Genomic DNA, 14,411 nt, shown 5'->3' on the forward strand with positions numbered 1-14,411 from the left:
TCCAAGCATACAGTATTGAATAAGGATTATTCTACCTTTATGAAATGGGATTTAGATTAAAACATGTCTTTTCTAGGGGACATCCTTGTAAACCAGCACAGCAGGCACCAGGAATTGAACCTGGGTCTCTGACATGGCAATCAAGAACTCTGCCACTGAGCCACCATTTGGTAGTTGGAAAATATCTTTCTTATTTTGACCAAATTCAGAAATAAAATCTATATAGCATTTTCCTAGAAGCTTCAGCTGGGGCTCTGAGACATGCATAAGTTCCTAAGGAGATTGCCACAGCTCATTTGCAGGGCTATGACAAATCTGATCACATGGCAGGTTTGCAGTGGTAGGGAGTGAAGATCAGAGAAGTACTTAGGATGTTTCTGGATGAGACTGAGGTGCTTTGACTTCCTCTCTGCCCCAACAAATGGTCAAGAAAGGATCCTTTACCTCAAGACAGGAAGGGAAGAGATTTTGAAGCCAGGCACAGTTGAACGTTTGTCCCCTGCATTTTTGGGGGGTTCAGTGTGGCAGTCATTCTGCTCAGAAATTTAAAGGACAAGAAACCTCAGAATAATTCTCTGACTACAGAAGAGTACCAAGAAACTGCAACCCCAGAATTTTCCAGGACAGAAAATGTATAACTCTCATGGGACAGCTGTGGACCACACATGAAAGGGAGCTCAATGATTCGGTCTTAGATTTTGTCCAATTTACCTCTTGAAGATATTATTTGGTTCTTTTACTCTCTTAAAAGCTCTGTCCATCATTTGCATGTATGTTGTCAGACTTACAGATCACCTGTCACCTGCACTTCTGTGGATGCACGGGCAGGTGTTTCACAGACTATCCAGTCTAGAGACCTTTGGGTGCCCCTGTGTGAAGAGGGGTGTCATGAAGTATATGAGAGTCTAGGCCTTTCCTGCATGTTTGAGCATCAACCCACATTGCATTTCCTCAAAACTATCACCATCCACCTATCTCTTATATGAAGTCCTTGTAACGGCAGGGAATGTTTACTACAAATGTTTTATCCACAGGCAGACAGGCAGATAGGTGAATTTTCCCATCTCATTTCTCAGAATCCCCTCTTGTCCTGTACAATCAATGTGCCTACACTTCTTGAGTCATCCAGGGTGTATTCCAAGAGGCAGGAAACCAACGTCTGAGAAGGCAGAACTGACAGTTCCATTCCAGGCCACATTCACAATCCCTGAGTGGATCTTTCTCTGACAGTTGTGGGCCAGAGTGTGCACTGAAATCAAAGCTGTGGACAGAATAGATAGCCAGACATGCCCTTGGCTGTCCCCAACTAGAAATTGGACACCCCCCACTTCCAGAAACCAGTTAAAATCCATCCAAGTTATCTGTGTGACTTCATTTTTCCCTTTGGATCCATGTTCTTACTGGAGAAGAAGCATTAAATGTGTCAAAGTGCAGTGGTTCTTAGAGTGTGGTCCTGGATCTGAAGCATTGGCACCAGTGGAGAACTCCTAATAAATTAAGAGCTGCCCCCTGCTATATAATACAGAATTAGTAACACTGAGGAGGGGCCCTTCAATCCATGCTTTTTCAAGCTCTCCAGGTGAATCTGAATTATGCTAAATATGACAGGGTTTGCATTAAACCATAACTGATCTCTTTAATACCATTAGAAAAATACAACAGGAATGAACTCTATGTATTTCTTGATGCTAATGTTTTGCTTCAGAAACCTCAAATTATTTCATAAACAAAAATAATTTGACTCATAGCCAATTTTCTATCGTTTTCCATCTCTCCTCCTTCAGTTTCTTCACTTTCCTTTATATGTTTCCTAGTATCTCCTCTTAAATAAACTATTTGAATGCATCTTCTTGCTTCAAGATCTGTTTCAGAGTTGGAATTAAGTTAGACTGCCTACTGTTCTAGTTTGCTAGCTGCCAGAATGCAATATACCAGAAACGGAATGGCTTTTAAAAGGGGTGATTTAATGAGTTGCTAGCTTGCAGTTCTAAGGCTGAGAAAATGTCCCAATTACAACAAGTCTATAGTAATGTCCAATCAAAGGCATCCAGGGAAAGATACCTTGGTTCAAGAAGGCCGTTGAAGTTCAGGGTTTCTCTCTCAAGTGAGAAGGCACGTGGTGAACACAGTCAGGGCACTTCTCTCAGCTGGAAGTGCATATGGCAAATACGGCATCATCTGCTAGCTTTCTCTCCTGGCTTCTGGTTTCATGAAGCTTCCCGGGAGGCATTTTCCTTCTTTATCTCCAAAGGTCACTGGCTGGTGGACTGTCTGCTTCGTGGTGCTGCAGCATTTTCTGCTCTCTCTGAATCTCTCATTCTCCAAAATATTTCCTCTTTTATAGGACTCCAGTAAACCAATCAAGACCTACCCAAATGGGTGGAGACATGTCATCCCTTAATCCAGTTTAACAACCACTCTTGACTAAATCACATCATCCAGGGAGATGATCTCATTACAGTTTCAAACATACAGCATTGAATAGAGATTATTCTACCTTTATGAAATGGGATTTATATTAAAACATGGCTTTTCTTAGGGGGCATACTTCCTTTCAAACCAGCACACCTACTAAAACTAATTTATTGAAATAGACTCTGAGAGTCTCTCAGGGGCTTGGGACTCAACGTGGGAGTCCTGAGCAACTCATAGACTGGAGAGTTGCAGTGTGTTGAACTGTAAAGCACAAATTTAAACCAGGAAGTTGAAAACTCAAGTCAGTGACACGTAAATGACAAGCAATTGCAGTTCTGCTGATCAGATTCGGTTATGGAGGAAACTTCTGGCGCAAGAATGGTGAGCAGAGAGAGGTCGGTAGGGTGGCAGCTAGGGTCTTCCTTCCACCCAGTCCTCCGGCTTCCGCTAGAAATGCTTCCATCTCTTACATGTCTGGGGTGCAGGTCTGTTTTCTGCATATTTTCAGTTACCATTTCACTTATTTCAGGTAAAAGTTTAGAGTTGTCCAGGCCACATGTGTTGGAAGCTGAGATGTTTTTCCTCTCAATAAGGTGGAAAAGATGGAGGTCAACAGCTTGTTTTATGGAAGGGTCCTATGAGAAGGGGTCATACCTGAGGCCCTGGCAGCAGCCTCCAGTGTGCAGTTGCCAGGGGGGTGGGGCATTATTTAATCCAGGAATGTAGAATTTGATTTAGGCCACTCAGGCAAGAAAGGATTGGAGTCATCTGTGTAGGATGGAAAGGAGAATGTGAAATGCAAAACTACCCATGGGTGGAAAGTGCAATTTCTCGACCTCTTTCATTTTTTATCGTATTTATGGTTGTCCCTGGAAACAGGAAGTTCCCATGCCCTCATCTCAGAAGACCTTCCTGGGGTGCAGACCCTGGTGTGAGAGGTGGAGGGGGAAGTTGGTGATGATTTAGGTCGCCAACTTATGTCTAGAAAATAAAAAAAGTAATGGCCTTTCAAAGATGTGCAAGTTGTGTTGTTTTTTATGCATCCTATTCTATTCCATACCTGAGAAAGAGAGTAAGCTCAAATACTTTGAATAAACTTTGGTGCCATCACTATTTGCTTGAGTCATTAATTTCAAATGTAATGAAGTTTAAAATAGACATCTTATGAATTCTGAAAGTAAGGAAAAAGAGTACTTTTTACTTAAAAGTTGTATATATTAGACTTTTTGTTGCTTTCTATTACTGAATATTCTGTCAATGTTTATGATTGGTGAATTGTCACTTTAATTAATATATAGTGTCCTTCTTTGTCCTATGAGGTTTTTACATTTAAAGTCTATTTTGCCTGATACTTGTATAGCTACACTTGCTTTCTTTTGGTTACAACTTGCACGGATAATCTTTTTCTATCCTTTTATTTTCAATCTGTTTGTATCCTTGTGTCTAAGGTGAGCCTCTTGTAAGCAGCATATTGCTGAATAATATTTCTTAATCCATTCTGCCTATCTATATCTTTTAATTGGTAAGTTTAGGCCATTAACATTCAAAATTATTACTGAAAAGGCGTTTCTTGAATCCATCATCTTATTTTTTGGATTTAATTTGTCATATCTATATATTCTTTTCCCTCTTTCTTGCTTTATCCTTTAAGTTACCCTTACTAGTGCTCTTCAATTCTGTACCCTCCTCCAGGTCTCCCTTTCCTGCCTTTTTTTTTTTCAACTGGCAGAACTCCGTTTATTATTTCTTGCAAGTCCAGTCCCTTGCTGACAAATTCTTTCAGGATTTGTTTGTCTATGAACATTTTAATCACTCCCTCTGTTTTGAAGGATACTTTGGCTGGTTACAGAATTCTTGGCTGGAAGTCATTCTTTCAGGATCTAAAATATATCATACCACTGCTTTCCTGCCTCCATGGTTCCAGTTGAGTAGTCTGAACACAATCTTATGTGGTTACCGTTTTATGTAGTAGATTATTTTTCTCTCTTACTGCTTTCAGAATTTTTTGCTTCTCTTGAACATTTAACAGACAGATTAGTATGTGTCTTTGGGAAGGTCTGTCCAGATTTATTATATTTATTCAAATCTATTTGAAATCTCTTAGCCACTGATAGTTTATTAGTTACACTTGTTGTTCTGCTTTTGGTCAGGATGGAATTATTGATCCCATGGTGCCAAGGCTGGACTCATCCCCCAGAATTATCTCCCACACTGCCAGGGAGACCTTCACTACTGGATGTCATGTCCCATGCAGGGAGAAGGGCAAGGATTTCACTTACAGAGATGGACTTAGCGTGAGGCCAAATCTGAGCAAAAAAAGAGGTCCTCCAGAAATAACTCTTAGTCATACCTATAGGTAGGATAAGCTTTTCTGCTAACTACATAAGCGTCACAAGTGTAAGCCTCAGGATCAAGAGGTTGGTCTATTCATTTGGCCCTAATGTTTGACACAGTATCAGAGAATTCTCTGATGGTAAAGTTTAATAGTTCCATATTTATTCTCCCATCCCTCAAGGGACTTTGCTAATACTTTTTGATTATATACTTAATATATTCTAGGATGTATGCAGGCAGTACCTTAAGCTATACCGAATTTAAGGTTCTCATTCTGTTAATCCATTCATCTGTTGATGGACGTTTGCATTGTTTCCATCTTTTGGTGATTTTGAATAAGACTACTATGAACATTGGTGTGCAAATGTCTGTTTGTGTCACTGCTGTATCTCTTCTGGGTACATATTAAATACAGCTATTGCTGGGACATAGGGGAAATTGATATTTAGTTTCCTAAGGAGCCATCATTCTTTTAGCTGTGAGGTCTTATCTCACTTTAGTCTTTTTAGTCTATAGTATAAGCTTTCCCCTTATAATTAATGAAAATGAACTTTTCCTCAAGTGATTTTGAGCCATCTGTTTTTCCTCTTCAGAAAAATGCCTAGTAATATCGGTAGTCCATCTTATGATGGAGTTTTTTGTTCTTTTGTTGTTGAGTTGTATTATTTCTTTATTTATAGGGGATATGAAAATTTTGTCCAATGAGTGATTTCCAAACATTTTCTCCCCTTGAGTTGGTTGCCTCTTCACCTTTTGACAAAGTCTTTTGAGGTGCAGAAGTGTTTGATTTTGAGATGTTTTCATTTATCTATTTTTGTATTGCTTGTGCTTTGGGTGTAAAGTTCAGGAAGCTACCTCCTATTACTAGGTTTCCCTACATTTTCTTCTAGAATATTTATGGTGCTAGTTCTTAAATTTAAGTTTAATTCACTTTGAGTTAATTTTTGTATAAGGTGTGGGGTAAGGGTTCTCTCTCTCATGACTATTGATACCCAGTTCTCCCATACCCATTTATTGAAAAGACTATCTTGTCACAGTTCAGTGGATTTGGAAACTTGTCAAAAATCAGTTGATGATAGATTTGGTGGTCTATTTCTCCACTCTTGATTCAATTCCATTGGTCAATATTACTATCTTTGTGCTAGTACCATGCTTTTTTGACCATTGTGGCTTTATAATAAGTTTTAAAGTCAGGAAGTGTTAATCTTCCCACTTTGTACTTCCTTTTTGGTTGCTTTTAGCTATTCAGGGTCTCTTTCCCTTCCAGATGAATTTGGTAACTAGCTTTTCCTAGTCTTCAACATAGGTTATTAGAATTTCAATTGGTACTGCATTGAAACTGTAGATTAATTTGGGTAGAATTGATATCTTGACTATATTTAACCTATCCATGAACAGGGAATGTTTTTCTGCCTATTTAGATCTTCTTTGATTTTTTTTTTAGCAATGTTATGTAGTTTTCTGTGTACAAGTCCTTTACATCCTTAGTTCAGTTCATTCCCAAGTACTTCATTCTTTTGGTAGCTATTTTGAATGGAATCTTTTCTTTAACTGACCCTTCAGTTTGGTCATTGCTAGTGTTTAGGAATGTTACTAATTTTTGCACATTATTTTTATATCTTGCCACCTTGCTGAATTTGTTTGTTAGCTCAAGTAACTTTGTGTCAGATTTCTCAGGATTTTCCAAATATCATATCATGTCATCTGCAAATAATGAAAATTTTATTTCTTTTCCAATTTGGATGACTTTCACTTCTTTGTCCTGTCTGATTGCTCTATCTAGACCTAGTACAATATTGAATAATAGTGTTGACAGTGGGCATCCTTGTCTCATTCCTGATCTTAGAAGGAAAGCTATTAGCCCCTGTCCGTGGAATACGATGCTGCCTATCAGTCCTTCAAATCTGCCTTTTATCATATTGAGGAAGTTACCTTTGGTTCCTGTCTTTTGAAGTGTTTTCATCAGAAAAGGATGTTGAATTTAGTTAAATGCTTTTTCAGCATCAATTGAAATGATTATATGTTTTCCCTTTTGATTTGTTAGTGTGCTGTATTACATTAATTGATTTTGTTTTGTATTGAACCACTGTTGCATTCTTGGTATAAAACTCACTTGTGCATGGCATATAATTCTTTCAACGTGTTGTTGGATGAGATTTGTTAGTATTTTGTTGAGAATTTTTGCATCTGTATTCATTGGGGAGATTGGACTGTAGTTTTCCTTTCTTATAGCATCTTTACCCAGTTTTTGTATTAAAATAATATTAGCTTAATAAAATGAGTTAGACTGTATTCCTTTTTCCTAATTTTTTGGAGAAAAAAATGAACAGGATTTGTGCTAAGTCCTTTTAGGAATGTTTCATAAAATTCCCCTGTGAAGCCATCTGGCACTGGGATTTCCTTTCTAGGAAGATTTTTGTTGACTGAATGAATTGCTTCAGTTGCTTTTGGTTTGTTAACATCTTCTATTTCTTCCTGAGCCAGTATAGCTCGTTTGTGTGCTTCCCAAAATTTGTCCATTTCATCTAATTTGTTGGTATATAGTTGTTATAATTGTTTACAGTATCCTCTTTTGATTTCTTTTATTCTTCAGAGTCTGTAGTAATGCACCACTTCTCATTGTTGATATTGTTTATTTGCATCCTCTACTTGTTTTTTTCTTTGTCAATCTTGCTAGTGATCATTCAATTTTATTTATTTTCTCAACGAACCAACTTTTGATTGGCTTTAAACAAGAAAGGCTGTTCTTTTAACCATTTATTTAACTCTGTTTTATTCTTTGTTATTTCTCTTCATCCATTTGCTTTGGGGTTAGTTTGCTGTTCTTTCTCAAGTTTCTCCCAGTGAGCAGTTAACTCTTCGATTTTTGCTCTTCCTTGTTTTCTTAATATAGGTGTTTTAGGGCAATAAATTTCCCTCTCATCACAGCCTTTGCCTCATCCCGTATGTTCTAATATGTTGTATTCTCATTTTCATTCATCTCCACATAGCTACTGATTTCTTTAGCAATTTGTTCTTTGACCCTCTGGCTGTTTAATAGTGTGTTATTTGATCTCTACATATTTGTGAAGTTTATCGTTCTTTTGTGGTTATTGATAGCTATCTTCATCCCACTGTGTTCAGAAAAAGTGCTTTGAATACTTCAGTGATCAATTTCAGTAGTCATGTGCCCCAACATATGATCTATCCTGGAGAATATCCATGAGCACTAGAAAAGAATGTATATCCTGGTATTTTGGGGCTCAATGACCTAAACATGTCTATTAGGTTTAATTCATTTATCAAGGGATATAATTTCCCTGTTGATCTTCTGTCTGGTTGTTTTATTTATAAAGAAGAGTGGTGTATTGAAGCCTCTTACTATTATATTTAAAACATCTATCACTCCCTTCAGTTATGCCAGTGTTTGTTTCATGTACTTTGGAGACCCTTGATTGGGAGCATAAATATTTATGGTCATTAGTTCTTCTTGGTGAATGATCTTTTATTGATATATAGTGTTCTTCTTTGTCTCATATGGTGCATTTACATTTAAAGTCTATTTTGTCTAATATGAGTATAGCTACTCCTGCTTTCTTTTGATTACAACTTGTGTGGAACATTTTTTTCCATCCTTTCACTTTCAATCAATCTGTATTCTTGTGTCTAAGAGGAGTCTCTTGTAACTGGCATATAGCTGGATTGTATTTCTTAATCCATTCTGCCAATCTCTATCTTTTAATCAGTAAATTTAATCTGTTAACATTCACGGTTATTATTGAAAAATTGCTTCTTGAATCTGCCATCTTATCTTTGAATTTTATTTGTCATATCTATATAATCTTTTTCCTCTTTTTTTTTTTCATTCTTTGAGTTACCCTCACTGGTACTCTTCAATTCTATGCCCTATTCTATACCTCCTTCTCCTGCCTTTTTGTTTTTTGCAACTGGCAGCACTCCCTTTATTATTTCCTTTAGGGCTGATCTCTTGTCGACAAAGTCTTTCAGAAGTTGTTTTTCTGTGAAAATTTCAATCTCTTCCTCAGTTTTGAAAGGCAATTTGACTAGGTACAGAATTCTTGCTGGAAGTCTTTCTCTTTCAGTGTCTGAAGTATATCTTCCTAGTCACCTCCATAGTGCCAGCTGGGTAGTCTGAGCTCAGTCTTACGTGGTTACCCTTATATGTAGTAGATTGTTTTTCTCTTGCTGTTTTCAGGATTTCTGCTTCTCTTCAACATTAGACAGACTGATGTGTATGTGTCTTGGAGAAGGCCTATTTGGATTTATTCTATTTGGGGTTCATTGAGATTCTTTGACTTCATATTTTTGACATTTATAAGGGTTTGGAAGTTCCCCCCATTATATCCTCAACTACTCTTCCTAGCCTTTTAACCTTCTCTTCTCCTTCTGGGATACCAGTGATTCTTATATTTGTGTGTTTTGTTTTGTTCATCATTTCCATGAGATCCAATTCATTTTTTTTTCAGTCTTTTTTATCATTTGCTGTTTTGAGCATTTGAAATCAGTTTTCCTGTCCTCTAGTTCTCTTGTTATTTCTTATGCTTCTTGAAATCTGCTGTTTCTCTAGTATGTTTTTATTTGGTCTACAACATCCTTAATCTCTGTGATATCTGCTGTTTTTCTATTATTCTTTCAAATACCTATTTATGCTCTTCTAGTGTCTTATTGATCTCCTTTAAGTCATTATCTATCCCTTTTATGTATGCGTGTGAGGGTTAGGTGATGCTGGGGTGCTGGGAGCATAGGGACGGGGATCAGAGTTCAGGCGCATGGGTTTGTAGTGACTCATAGGTCACAGGGATGCTCTGGTGAGAGTAGTGTGTTCAAGGAATTGGCTTGGCTTACATCCTGGTCCCCATCTCCCGATCCGTGCATTTCTGAGGACTCCAGGTTCTGTGTTAAGCTGTTTGCACCAGCCAGACTGTCTCCAGTTTTCTGCTTCTCAGTTCCTCAACTTTGGCAACCAGGACCACCTTATATGTTGCAGAAGACTCTCCCAGGTCACTTACACCCTGGAATCACCATCTCAGTTGCCCTCTCATCCTTTCTTTAGCTGTTCCTTGGAGCATGGTTGAACTTGATCTATCCTATCCCACCATCTTCCCGGAACTGGAATCCACTCTCCACAATCTGGCAACCTTGCCTCTGTAACCTGAATACAGCACAGTCACCTCTATTTTGTCAAATTTCTTTTGTAAGACTTCTCATGTTTCTACGGGCCCTTTGATGAATACTTATTGAGTATGCTGGTGAAATATTGTTTAGATACATTTTCCAAGATATTTTTATACTATTCTCATGAAGAATGATGTTTCTCAAAACTATCAAATATTGTACATCATCAATAAATATCTTAGAAGTTCAACTTTTCTAGAGGGTATTCAGAAATCTCAGTTTGCATTATGATACTAAGCAAGACATTAAGAAATGTCTTTTATATAAAAAATATGAAAATTCATTTTTAAAATTAAAATGAGATTTCTCTTTGCATATTTTCTTCACCTACACTTTTTAATCCATTTTGTAAATTTAATTCATATCTCTGGCTCCTTCCATGTGAAAAATGAAAATGATAAATGAATCAAATGATGATTTTCAGAATTGCCTGCCATCAAAAAGCCCATCAGGAGAAGATATCTGGTAACTGATCTATCAATTCAAGAAACAGTCCCTTCAAGTCTGAATTTTAGGTAAAGGACTAGAATCATAGATGACCAACTTAATTCTGCCCATAATTTAGTAGCTGGAAAGGAATTCCTACCTTGCAACTAGGATTCTTTAATTTTAGGAACATAATGTGTTCATTTCAACTTTAAATCATCTCTAAATTTCTCCCTTTCTTGCCATCATCATCATCATCATCATCATCATCATCACTTTCTCTTGCCTCAGTTATTCCAAAGAACACTAGATTCCATATCTCCAATGCCTTTTAGTGTAAGTCATTTAGAAATTTGTCTTGAGTTCAATGGAAAGTGATCTGATGTTTTTTCAATGGCAAATTTTAAATCAGTTAAGCATCTTTATTAGATTTAAGCTTTAAAAGTATGTAAAATCATTATTTCATTGAGATCAAGTGATAGGAGGACCAGTGAACCCTGGGAAAAATACAATGGATGAGGTTATCTGACTTTAAAAATATGGAAACTATATTATTTTGAGGGATCATATTAGACTGTTTAGTCAGACATGCACATCCATACATTATTAGAATAAGGTTATTATTACACAGGTTCTGTTGGAAAAATTTTGTGCATATAGAGAAGAGACAGCAAGGTCATCATCACTAGTGGGCATCAGGTTCCCATAGCCAGTGGGTCTCAATGTGGAGCCATTCAGGGGCTGTTCCTTGTGTTTGTGTGCTGTGGCAGTGAAGAAGCCCAGCTCTTTTCCCATAAGAGGAAACATACCACCTGGCTGTGAGCTGCATGTCATAAAACATGCCCACCACAGCTGGACTTTTGCCAGTGAATATTTCCATATGTTCAGGACAATGGGGGAAGAAATGTACTGGCAGTCTCCTTATCTACTAGGGGTGTGTGTGCTTTTTTTCCACCAAGCTGATACACCTGGTCCTTAGTACAGGATTTGTTTATGGGTCCAGGAAACGATGGCAGGCCACACTTTGGCTGCCCCCATGACATTCATATAATCAAATGATGCCTGAATTTGAGAGGAGTTGTGACTGTAAAAAAATACTGGAGTTCTGTAACTGGGGAATCAGAGTAGTAGTCAATGGCAACTTCATTCTGGTAGCCCTTGGGGTGGGGGTGGAGAAGTAACTGCTCTGGCCAGGTAGGGTCTGATCCTAAAGTCTGTGAACTTCTGCATCTTGTCACCCGTATTTCTTAGGGACTAATGGACTTCATTTCACTTCCATCTTCCAAATTCCATAGAAATTACCCTACTTGACATATGATAATCAGATTCATACTGAGAAGCTTCTTCTGGAAAACATAGTTCTCTGCCTTAGAATGGGATGATGCTTGTACCAGGTGGATAAAGCATAGTGTGGCTCAGAAAGGGGCAGAGACATTTCAAACTTGGAGATGATTTTGAAATGATGAGAGGAAGTTACCCTGGGGATCCAATTGACTTGTTCAGCTATCCCAGGCTAAATACTGCTCTCAGTAGAATTTTTCCACACCTGATCTGACTGAAGGAAATAAAACATCTCTTTCCCATAGAAAGAAAATATTTTCTTTCCACATTTATGTTGTAAGTGGTCACATTGTACATCACACATGAAAAATATTTTAAATGAGGAAGCTGCATCCCAGAGAATTTAAATATTTGGATGAAAGTCTCACTTCTATTAGTAAGCATAATTACAGTGGATGCTCTTTTATTAATGGGAAGACACAATAAAGTAATCTTTTGGTTTGGACCTACCAATAATTATGAAGGTGAATTTGAAAATGGGAAGGATTCTGGGAAGTATGGGTGAGGGCTGCATTTTTAGAAAGATGGTTCTGGAAAAACTCACTGAGAAGGTAGTGTTTAAATAATCATATTTTGGTGATCATCTGAGAAGTTCTGCAATGAATAGAAATGAAGAGTAACATTTAAGCTGGATTATAATTAAAGTGTTGAACTGTTCGACCCAATGAACTATATATTTGAATCACTCCACTATTTCAACATCTGCTTATATTTTCATTAGAATTCTTCCAGTTCATACACCTGTGAGATAATATACTTGTTTTAACCCCCAGTTCAGATCATCAATCAAGTCTCAAATTTTCAGCCTCCCTACAACAATCAACTGGATCAACTCTCTTAATCTCACATTATCCTCTATCTAATGACCCATATTTCTGCTCACCTTTCCAATCATAATTCTCAGAAGAGTTGATAACTTACCATCTGCAGTCTCACCTTATATTGTAATCCCAATTCACTGAGGTCAGGCTTGTATGCTGCTGCTCTAAGGAGCGTAGGCTAGTCACAAGCAACACGGACTTCTTATTCCCACATCCATGACCCCTTTCTCATGGGCAGCTCCTGTGTCCCTCAGCAGCTTTCTTCAAAGGTGACCACACTTTTTTTTATTATTTCTATGTCTGTGAAATGACACATTCTTTGTTTCCTCCTACATCATTGTGATCTTTGCTCATTCTTCTGTTTTGTTCTATCCTCTTCTCCTTGACTTTTAAATGGGTACTGGACTCACCAACCCTGCCCTACTAATCAGTGGCTATATACACCATCTTTAATCAGTGACTGTATTATCTCTATCTGCAGCCTGACCCCTCTTTGGAACTAAAATCTACTTCTCCAAATGGTCACATTAGAACTGCACATGGATGTCAAGGAGCATACCAAATTTATCATATCCATTGCAGAAGATTTCAATGATTAAGTAAATAGCACCCCTATTGAACATGTTGTTCAAATAAGACATGACAATCTTGCCCATAATTCCCATTTTCCTCATATACTTCTCCTTTACAATCTGCCCCCCCTCATTCTTTCTTTCATTGTTCTAGCAGGTAGATGGTCTACCTCTAAAACTTCTGCTGAGTTGGTCCTCTCTCCATTTCTAACAGTAGAAGCACTATATATCTCTTACCTGAATTATGGCATTAGCTACCTCATAGGTCTCTCTTTTCTCTATTTCTTTCACAAAATCTTTCCCCCATAGAGAAAACAGTGCATTTTCCCATCAGACATTTGGATGATCCAGAATGTGAATTGCACAGTCCACCAGAGATATAACTGGTGTCATATCTCTCCAGCTTTCCCCTTTTTCACCATACCCCAGAGCTGTGCTCTGCATTCTGTTCTTCCAACATTCAGGGAAGATGCCTCTTGATCCTACATTAGCTCTTCCTTCTGGAATACTACTCATCTGGGTCTTCTGCTGACTCCTTTTTGATATACAGATGACAGATCACCTTCCATGACTATTTAATTAAATGTTATGCCATGCAGTAGCTTTCAATAATATTATTTTATTTTATATATAACATTTATTACAATATTATATTTAATTGACTGGATTATTGCTTCAGTTAATTTATTTACTATAATCTGTCCATGACTACAAGAAAAATATTAATGACCAATAATATAACCTGTTGATACATCTGTAGTTCTTACAACACATTGGAAATTCTTATGAATTATTTATATATTAACTCATTACACCTTACAATAATGCTTGGAAAGAAGTGTCTCCAATAAATTTCTCTATGAAGGCACTGATGTACACTGAAGTTAAATATCTTGCCTAAAGCTACACCACAGCTCCTGTGTGGTGAGGCTAGGCTCAAACCCAACCTACCTGTTGCAGAGTTCATACAATTCATCACTGTGCATTATGAGCACAATAAGAAATAAGACAAGCAGAGCATTTACCATATTCTGCCATGGTGCATGGGGCCTTAGACAAGTTCATTTAAACCTGCAATGACCCTAGGAATTATGGTTATTTCTAACCCCTTATAGCTGATGAGAATGCTCATTCTGTGCAAAGTTCAAAAGAGATTAATGGAAGAGCTCAGTTCAATGTCAAAGATACGGAATTTGTATCTGTGCTTGCCATCACGCCATATTGTCTTGAATGAATTAATCTCACCTCTCTAATTTGCCACTGAATTTGTAAATAGAGACTGGGACATGGGCATTTAATTAATATTTGTTGAAAGATTGAAAGATAT

Source organism: Tamandua tetradactyla, chromosome 16, assembly GCF_023851605.1.
Source record: "Tamandua tetradactyla isolate mTamTet1 chromosome 16, mTamTet1.pri, whole genome shotgun sequence".
NCBI classification, from domain to species: Eukaryota; Metazoa; Chordata; class Mammalia; order Pilosa; family Myrmecophagidae; genus Tamandua; species Tamandua tetradactyla.